We start from the raw sequence: 8,967 nt of genomic DNA on the forward strand, positions 1-8,967 counted from the left end.
CCCACCCCCACACCTCCCCGAGGGGTTGTGACCTTGGTGATGCGTAGTTTCATTCAGGAACCAGGAGATCCAGGTGTTTGTAACGTTTCCTTTCGAGCATGTAGATATTAAGAGTTGCGGTAAGTTCTTCTGGAGTGGTGATATAAGCTTGAAGATACAAGAGCAGTGGCAAAGCCTAACCTCATGCTATGTGACAATGTCATCAGCAGCTGTGCCCCTGTTAGAGGTTCTGGGGCCCAGAGAAACTGCACCAAAACATGCTATATCTGCCCCCTCCCTGGGCAGCCGTCACTCTTCCAAAGCTCCCTGTGCCCTTAGCTTACTGAATTGAGAAAGAAATCTAATTGTATGGTAGGTGTCTGCGCGGATGCAGGCACTCCCCGCCAGTCCCACACACTGGGGACGCAGGTGAGGGGACCGTGCTGACGATGGGCAGGGGTCTTAGGCAAGGCTTCCCCTAATGCAGACCCTGAGACTAGGATCTGAGTCCACCAGTTTATTTGGGAGAGGATCCCAGGGAGAACTAGGAGTGGCGTGGAAATGCTCGATGGGGAATGAAAGGAAAGAGGCGAAGGGTGCACCCGTAAGCAACTGGTCAGCTGGGGCTCATCCCCAGTGGGAAACTCTGGAAGACAGTCTGGAACATGTTTTTGAGTTATCCCGTGTGGGCACTGATAAAGCTGCAGTATTTATGCACCAATAATTTTCCTTCTATCATTTGTTGAGGGCTCCTTTCAGGAGCATTAACTTTTCAGAACTTCCTGCTCACCTTGCTTTCTGGACAAGCAGGTTCTCAGAGCAGAAGCCCTAGGCAGGGAGTACCAGGTGTTCTCAGCTTGCAGCGTTAGGGGCACAGAGGGGCGTGTGACGGGCACAAGGCCTGGGCAGTCTGTAGCACATTGATTTAAATGATTGCTATCATCATCCTACTTATATGAACGAAGCCAACTGTAATATCCTCATGCTTACAGCTCTTATAAACAACTCCAAAAAAGTGTAACACACTTATACATTACATTTTTAAACAGTAAAAATAAAATAAAATAAAATAAAATAAAATAAAATAAAATAAAATAAAGTCAAAATTACAATAACTTGATGTGATGGGTAGTATTGTTCAGTCAAACAAAATCAAACTTTGCAACACACCTATGGTACCGACTACCAAGGGGCAGGTCATTTTGAATCCAGATTTCCAGGGATATCCTGTTAAAACTAGATTTCCCCCCACCTTTCTACATTCCAGCTTCTGCAAAAGTTACTCCTATCACGATAAGGTCATTTGGTCTTCACATGACATAAATGTGTCATTTTGTATGGTCTTTTTATCTATCAGTCAAGGTTGTTCATGAAACTGTCTGATTTAACATGGAAAGGACAGGAATTCATTGGAGGGATGTTGGGTAGCTCACTGGGTCACTGGGAAGATTACAGAGGCAGTCTCTGCAGTCCTGCTGGAACAATGAGATTGGAAAGCAGCTAAGACACCAGCAAAATCATGCCCTGCAACCTGTGTGGTGGGGCACTGCTCGCGTCATTTCTGGTAAACATGAGACACTTTTGCTTGTGCCACCAGCAGCACCGCAGGCACCGGGTACCATGGTTACGCCATCGTCCCAGCATTACTAAAACATTGGCCTGCTGCCCCTGCTCCAGCCACCCATCATCAGAACCAATGCTCTGCTACCTGGCTGCAAAGCCCAGGTTGGGTGTGAACCCGATTGGTGGAGCTTGGACCATGAGCCTGCATCCTAGCTGGCAAAGCAAACATCTGTGTCATCAGATTCCAGAGTGGGATTTGGGTTCAAGATGGGGCATTCCCCAGACACAGGAAGGAGGGTGAGATGCTGGGCAGTCAAAAAAGGTGATGAAGGCCCACTACGGTCTTTCCCTTTTCTTTTTTCATTAGCGTGTCATAAGTAGAGAAGCAAAGGAAAGTTTGGGGGACTGGTTACAGTCCACAGAAAGTATCCCTGAGGGTTATTGAGGTGGTCAAATAAAAAAAAATTTTTTTAAGTTCTAAAGTTCCCAAAATAGGGTAATGAAAGTGCTGAGTACCCGAGGGCAATCGAATCTTGGTTCTGCATGCTGTTAGCACTTCTCATCCTGGAAGGCAAAGGTTACATCTTATGCATTGTTTATGGGTAGAAATAGGCATGAAGTGCAAGCGTAACAGAAGGGGAAAAGATGGCAAGGGAGGAAAGGAAACATTTTACATTAGGTCTTCAGCTCCTGGACAGGGATAGATGGGACACTAAGTTAGTGGAAGCTAGGAGAGAAGTACCATTTTGAGAACAGAGCAGAAAAGAATTCCATGTGGTGTGAGAAGAGGGACCAAGAAAAGGTACTTTGAACCCTAGCGAAACTCAGCTACGGCTTGAAGAAAGAACACGTGGGTATTAGACCAAGAAAGACCAAGGTGTTTATAAGAATACCAAATGTTCTACAGGAAAAAAAAAAAGTGCCAGGGGAACAGCCAAGGGTAACTTGGCTTTCCACACTTCTTGCCCTAGAAATAAAACTCAAAGGAGATCTATTAATCAAGACTCTTTGAGCAGTTAACTGACTTCAGTTAACATGCTAGAGCTTAATGAAGGTTTTATTATTTTCATAAAAAAGAAATTCTAGGGTTCCAGGTAAATTTACTTTGCCAACTTTTCTCTAATTATGTAAAAAAAAATTATTCCCATAAGAAGAGTTTTGGAAACTGGTGGGCTGCATAATCTTTTTAAGACTTCTCCATCTGTAATTTTTGGACATCTGGATATTAACTTGGGATTTCATGGAAAGGCATATGCTCAGAAGTGAAAGTCATTTTCAGATAGACACAGCTCTAGAGAGGAGACCATTCCTGTTCATGAAAAAGGCCCAAGACAGACAACTCGAACAGGGCAGCGATTTATTTAAGAATGTTCCAGTTGGTGAGCAAGAGGCGTCTGAAAAAACAAGCTAAAATAGCTACCAATTTAAATGCTGACCTTTTTTCTTTTGCAAGGAAATTTGAAAAGTGAGTGAGTGAGTGTGTGTGTGTGTGTGTGTGTGTGTGTGTGTGTTTGAATGCTGCAATCCAGTGTGGTTGTACGTATAGGGCAAAGGCTCTGCATAGTGTTTTTGGAGGTATAAAATGGTACAAACATGTGAGAGGGGGAATTTCTGCATGTAAAACAAAAGCCTTTAGAAGATGTAAACTCTGGACTCAACAATTCTCTTTTTAGAAAGGTATATTAAGGAAATAATGAAAGACGTGGATAATAAAGATTTCAGTTCCAAGCACTTTCACTGCAGCATTAATTATAATACACAAACTTGGAAATCTAAACTTCTGACAACAGGAGTCAGGAGAAGAGATTTCTTTTTCATTCCCATGCAATTGAAAACCATGGGACCTTTGAAAATATTACCAAGGCAATGATTTTTTAAGCCGATTGAAAAAGCACCCAGATAAGTGATACCTACACATGTGCAGAGGTACTTGATGTTAAGAAGATCTGAAAATATTCAGGAAGGTCTTAATGGTGATTCTCTCTGGTTGATGACTTTGTGAATAACCTTAAAATGTTGCTCTTTATGCATGTCTGGACTTTCTCATTTTTCTACAATTAATATATACTGCTTTTATACTTAAACATTTTGAAATGACCTTGTTTTAAGGAAAAAGAAAAACATCCCAGCATGCATCTTCCCTTCCAGTTTGATTGCTGAGAGAAACAATACGTAGTTTTTAATTAGTAAGTGAAGAGCTATGTGGTGTTTGATGTTTTTATTACATCATTTCATTAATTAACACAATATCCTATAAGATAGAAAGTCCAGTTTTATCTTCATTTTATTGCCATTTACAAGAAACTGAGGTGCACACCGCTAGAAAGTAGGAAAGCTGAGTTCAACCTGGGTCAGCTGGTTCCAAAACCCAGACACATTCACCACACCAGCTGTTCCCCAGTCCCAAGGGATCTTCCAGAGGGCTTTTTTACCCATGTTTTTCATTTCCTAGAGTTCTGTCCTCAAATTGGTTTTGAGTGGCTCTTTTTCAAGAAGAGAAGAAAAGGAAAGAAGACAAGAGTTTAGTCTATCTGATTTTAAACACCCAACAAATATTTACCCTTGGGGTGGGATTATTTCTCCCCTTACCCGTCTTCCTAGGACAGAGAGTGTACCAAGTCTAGGGAAATAAACAGTATTTGGTATCAGGATACAGAGAAAGAGGTAGACTCTTCTGGATAGCACAGAGGAATGGCTGCACGAGGCCGTGTAGTGCTCAGCTGCCGCCTTGATGCTTCACGGGTGGGGTCCAAGATGAGCCAGTACCTTCATTCCCAAGGGGTCCACCAGTAGAAACTGAATGAATGAATGAATGAATGAAAATTGGCACCCCCTTTCGTCCCAGGGTGGAAAGAGTGAAAGGATTAGACACCAAGGGCAGGGGAGGGACGGAATAGAGAGAATTTCTAAAAGAGGTTAAGTATTTCTTAACCTGCAAAATAGGTCGTGGTTAAGACATGACTTCACACCCATCTCTCTCTGATGCTGGGAGAGCTAATACCAATTGAATAAACAGGGGAGCCATTGGCCCTAGGGTTGGTATAGGTCGTATGGTATAACTCAAAGCTCCAAATTGGGGCTGTTTGGCAGGTGTCGAACCTTATCTCACATTGACCTTGAGCGTGGAATTGATTGCCTGACATTAGGTGGCTTAGCATTGGATTGTACCACTCCTCCCTTCTTGCCCTTTGTTGGTTTAACTTTATTTTTTTTTAATATGTAGAGCATTAACATGCTTTCAAATGTCAAAACTAGACAATGTAGAAAAGGTATACTCAGAGAAGTGTTTCTCCCTTCTGCATCCCTTCCCCCCCCTCCTCAGCCTACCCCAAGTTCATTGTTTTCTGGCTTACCCTTTGTGTTTGTTTTTGAAAAGATTAATGCACATATATGTACATTTTCTTTTTGTTTTCCTCCTCTAACACAAAAAGTAGCATTTTATATACGCATTTTTCATACTTTGCATTTTTCACTTAACAATTTCTCCTGGAAATCATTCTCTAATCAGTTCAAAGAGATCTCACTTCTTTTTACAGCTGCTTAGCAATCCATTGTATGTTTGTACTAAAGTTTATTCTTACCCAGTTTTTTAAATCCTGACACCAAATTCAATTTTTAAAATGGAATAAAACACATCTGTGGGCTCTGAGTTTATGATTTCTGACCTGTGCATTTTGCATGGGCTTGACATGTACCCAAGGGAAACAGAGAGTTCTGGGGTTGGGAGACGGGACGGCAGAAGCAGCCAGCTCATAGATGGGGGTTGAGGAACTTTCCGGAGACTGAAAGAGGGCTGCAGGGGCCAAGAGTGGTTGGGACCCACACCCCACTCCCCCACAGTGCACCGGAGAGGTGACAGACATGAGAGGAAGTGGCTCTGATAGGGCGGGAGCTCATTGGGGAGCTCAGCTCCAGGTACCGGGACCTTCAGCCTCGGCTACTCCTTACACTGGCACCAGCAGGGAAGCAATAGGGAAACCCTCCTTCAATAAGGCTCAGGAACCTCCTGAATGAATGCTCTGCCCTTCGGAAGACCTCTAGGGCCTTCGCAAGGTGGGAAGAGTCTGATTATTGTATTTCTGCCATCCTAGGGAGGGGATCAGCATAGATTTTTCCTCTCTGTATTTACTTACTTGTTTATAGCTGAGTTGCCAAAGGCTGTTAATAAGTTAAATTTTATTCAGAGAAACAAATGTGACATTTCTTACACCCTGTCTGTTGGAGCTAAGTTCATTCCTTCATATATACCATCTCATTTGAGTCTTCCAGAACTCCTGCCAGGGAGAGATTATTCCCACTTTACAAATTTCACATTTATAATATCCACACAGACTAAGTTTCTGGCCCAAGATCACACAGCAAATACGGGCAGCACTGAGATTTGCACCCTATGCCTGACGCCCAGAGCCCCAGACCATCTTCTCCAAAGAGTAAAACTTCTCAGTAACTGAACCTACAGTAAGTTCACAATCATGGAAATCACAATCTTTCGAGAGAGTGAAAAACCACGCTTTGGTGTGTTCTGTCACTGTTCAAAGCTTAGGAAGTACAGAGCAGTCCAAAGTGCTAGGTGCTTTCAAGTCTCTGTGAGTAAACCTGTAAATATCCAAGAGTGATTCTGAATAGGCAGATGAAGCAGCCATGGATCTGTAGCTGGCGTATTTTGCAAATTACATGATTCCACTTTACCTCTTGGTGGGGAGATGGGCAACTTGACACCAGGTCGGAGGAGAAGCAATGAACACTCCAAGAAGACCGATAGATGCATTCATGAGCTTGACTATGCAAGCGGGTTTAGCTTTTTCGTTACTACTGTCTTTGGTTAAAAGTTAATGAAAACCTTTGACCGTGAGTTTAAAGCCAAAGCGAGGTTGTGTTGGGAAAGATGCCAAAGGCAGATGGGAGAGCCAAACAAGGCCGTCTGGAACCCAGACTGTGCTTTCGGGGCCGCTAGGGCCATGCGGTGTTGGGTGTCTCTTAGCTTCTCTCTGAAAAAGTGCTTCTGGTCTTCCCCGTGTCTTTGCTCCTCCGTGCGTATGGTGGAAAATGATTGTTTAGCCCCTCAGCTCCTTCCATTGATCAAGAAGGAAGTAAGTCAACCGGTAGAAGACTTACCGTGAATGAGAGTGAGTGAGTTGAGTAGGAAATGAAGAGCCTAAAAATAAAGGGAAGTTCTCCTTCCAAGTCCTGCACGTCACCTTTCAGTGGGTGCAAAGTGAGCTCTGCAGTGGTGGGCGAGTCCAGGAAGCCATGGGGCCGGTGGAGGTCTGGAGGCTCTGGAAAGGGACATTTGCCAGTTGCCTTAGGTCACATACTTGGAGAGGCAGATACAGGATTTGAATCTTGATCTCTCCCATAAAAACCACCACTCTATGACTATAGAACAGGAATCGCTTTCCTTTTCCTAACTCCCTCTTGGATTGGCTGGGAAATTCAAGTAAGATGCTAATAATGTCTGGGGAATTACAGAGTACTCTCTAGATGTGAAAAGTCCTAGCACTACCATGCCCACCAAGTGCAGACACTACCTATAGATCCAGAATTAGGATAAGGCAAGTGAGACTGAGTCTGGCAAACACAGGGGTGGAGCCTGTTCTTATGAAAATATTGATATTTCAGTTATCATGGATTTTTGCATTCCTTTTGATTTCTAGCAATCATGTATTAGAATGTTATTTACTGGATTACTTTTTGGCATCCTCTTACATATTGCATTCAAGGCGAGTGCCTCATTTACCTGACCCTAGTCCTGCCCCTACAGTGGTTTACCTTACAGCGGGGTTTTCACAAAGTGTGGGACACACACAAGATAATTTTAGTCCTTGGGTACTTGCCATGATATTCAATAACATTAGTCACTTCAGGAGAGAGTTGTTCTTCCTTCTTCCCATTCTTTTCCACAGCAGTGTTATATTTACATATAAACAAGCACGCATACCCAGAGAGGTCAAGTGACTCACCCTGGGCTCACACAGCAAGTGTGAGAAGAACCCGGGCTGGAGTGCAGGAACCTGACCTCGTGCCCTGTGTTTTTCATGGCCCATGGGTGCGATTGTGGTGTGCAGAATAGATGCTGCGTCAGTTCTGGCCCTGCTCTTTGCTCTGCAGTCTGTCTGGCCAGAATGGCCCGTCCTCAGGACTCCTGTTTTTGGAAGGCCTTTGAGGCTGGCCAAGCTGATGTTTCAGAGGGTGATAGTGAAGATGGAACTTTTCCTTGGGCTTAGTCCGCTCGGAGAAGGAAATAAGAGGTCTCATTTACTAGTGAGTGAGTGAATGAATGAATGAATCAATCAATGAATGAAATCAGGGAGATGGGAGGTTTTTCATCTATTTAGTGCCCCACCCTTATACCTCCTGAACACTGCTTACCAGCCATAAGCTGACTTCCTGTGGCATCTTCTCCTTCCTGGAACCCACTTGAGGAGATTTGGTCTGGCCTGGGCCCCTCAGCCCTCTGGAATCGTGGTTAACCTGCTCCTGAAATGGCGTCCGTCTCTTCACAAATACTAACCAAGAGCCTACTATGTGCAAAGCACATCGTTCAACACAGAGAGAGCCCCGAAGAATGAGCAAGAAGGAACTCGGGTTTCCCTTTTCCCCAGCCAAGGACAGGGGTAACAGATATCGAGCCACTCATCCTGCCATGCCCAGTGCCAGGGCCCTCGCACACAGCCTCCCCTGCAATCCTCACAGTAGTCCTGAGCTGGGGAAACTGAGTCTCGGATCGTGCTGAGCTTATCATACAGGTCCTGTTAACGTTCCGATCCTCACAGCTGCAGCAGGAAAATGGTACCACGGTTCCCTCAGTTTGCAGATGTGGATGCTGACACTTGGCGAGATCAGTGACGTGCCCAAATGGATGACATTCTATGTGCTGCTGGGGGCTAGAACCAGGATTAGAACCCAGCACTGCAGCCCCACGTCCCATATTCTATCATCAGGGCTGCCATGGCCTGGCAGTTAAGAGACTCACATCCCAAGTGGCCTTGGAAGGGACAAACCTCTGCTAGAAGGGTACATGTTAGCCATCGGACCAGACAGCTATGTTACCTTTGCTGGAAAGAAACAGTATTTTTTTTTTTTTTTGACAGAATACCCTGTTGTATCAGGTCCCTTTTTCTGAAGCAGGGGACCCCATAACTTTCATATTTGCCTCCTTCGATGAAAGGACAAAGCTGAGGGCTTTGGGTTTTTCCAACCTCTCTGCAAAGTGGGCCTTTGAAAGGTGGTAAACAAGTAAAGAACTGACATTTGTGCTGTTTACAAAGGACTTTAGCACTTCTGATCCTTCATATAACTAATCGGAGGGGCAGGTGTGGTGAGCTGCAGCCAGGCGTGTCATCGGTCTCCGTGAACAGCTGAGCAATCTGAGACTGCAGTGCTGACACTGGAGTGGGTTAGTGCGAGTCACGGGTGAGAGCTGAG

At 44.5% G+C, this 8,967-nt stretch overlaps 1 long non-coding RNA gene across 1 annotated transcript; it reads right to left on the reverse strand.

Annotated features, from left to right (window-relative positions):
- Positions 1-3,808: 3,808 nt before the first annotated feature.
- Positions 3,809-6,346, reverse strand: LOC141567679 (uncharacterized). The gene is made up of 3 exons (XR_012490503.2): positions 6,232-6,346; positions 4,132-4,338; positions 3,809-4,025 (listed from the first exon to the last, which is right to left on the reverse strand). It is a non-coding gene; the product is annotated as an uncharacterized LOC141567679 (long non-coding RNA).
- Between the last annotated feature and the right edge of the window lie 2,621 nt (positions 6,347-8,967).

The sequence above is a fragment of the Rhinolophus sinicus genome, chromosome 8, assembly GCF_057876585.1.
Source record: "Rhinolophus sinicus isolate RSI-liver-muscle chromosome 8, RSI-T2T, whole genome shotgun sequence".
NCBI lineage: Eukaryota > Metazoa > Chordata > Mammalia > Chiroptera > Rhinolophidae > Rhinolophus > Rhinolophus sinicus.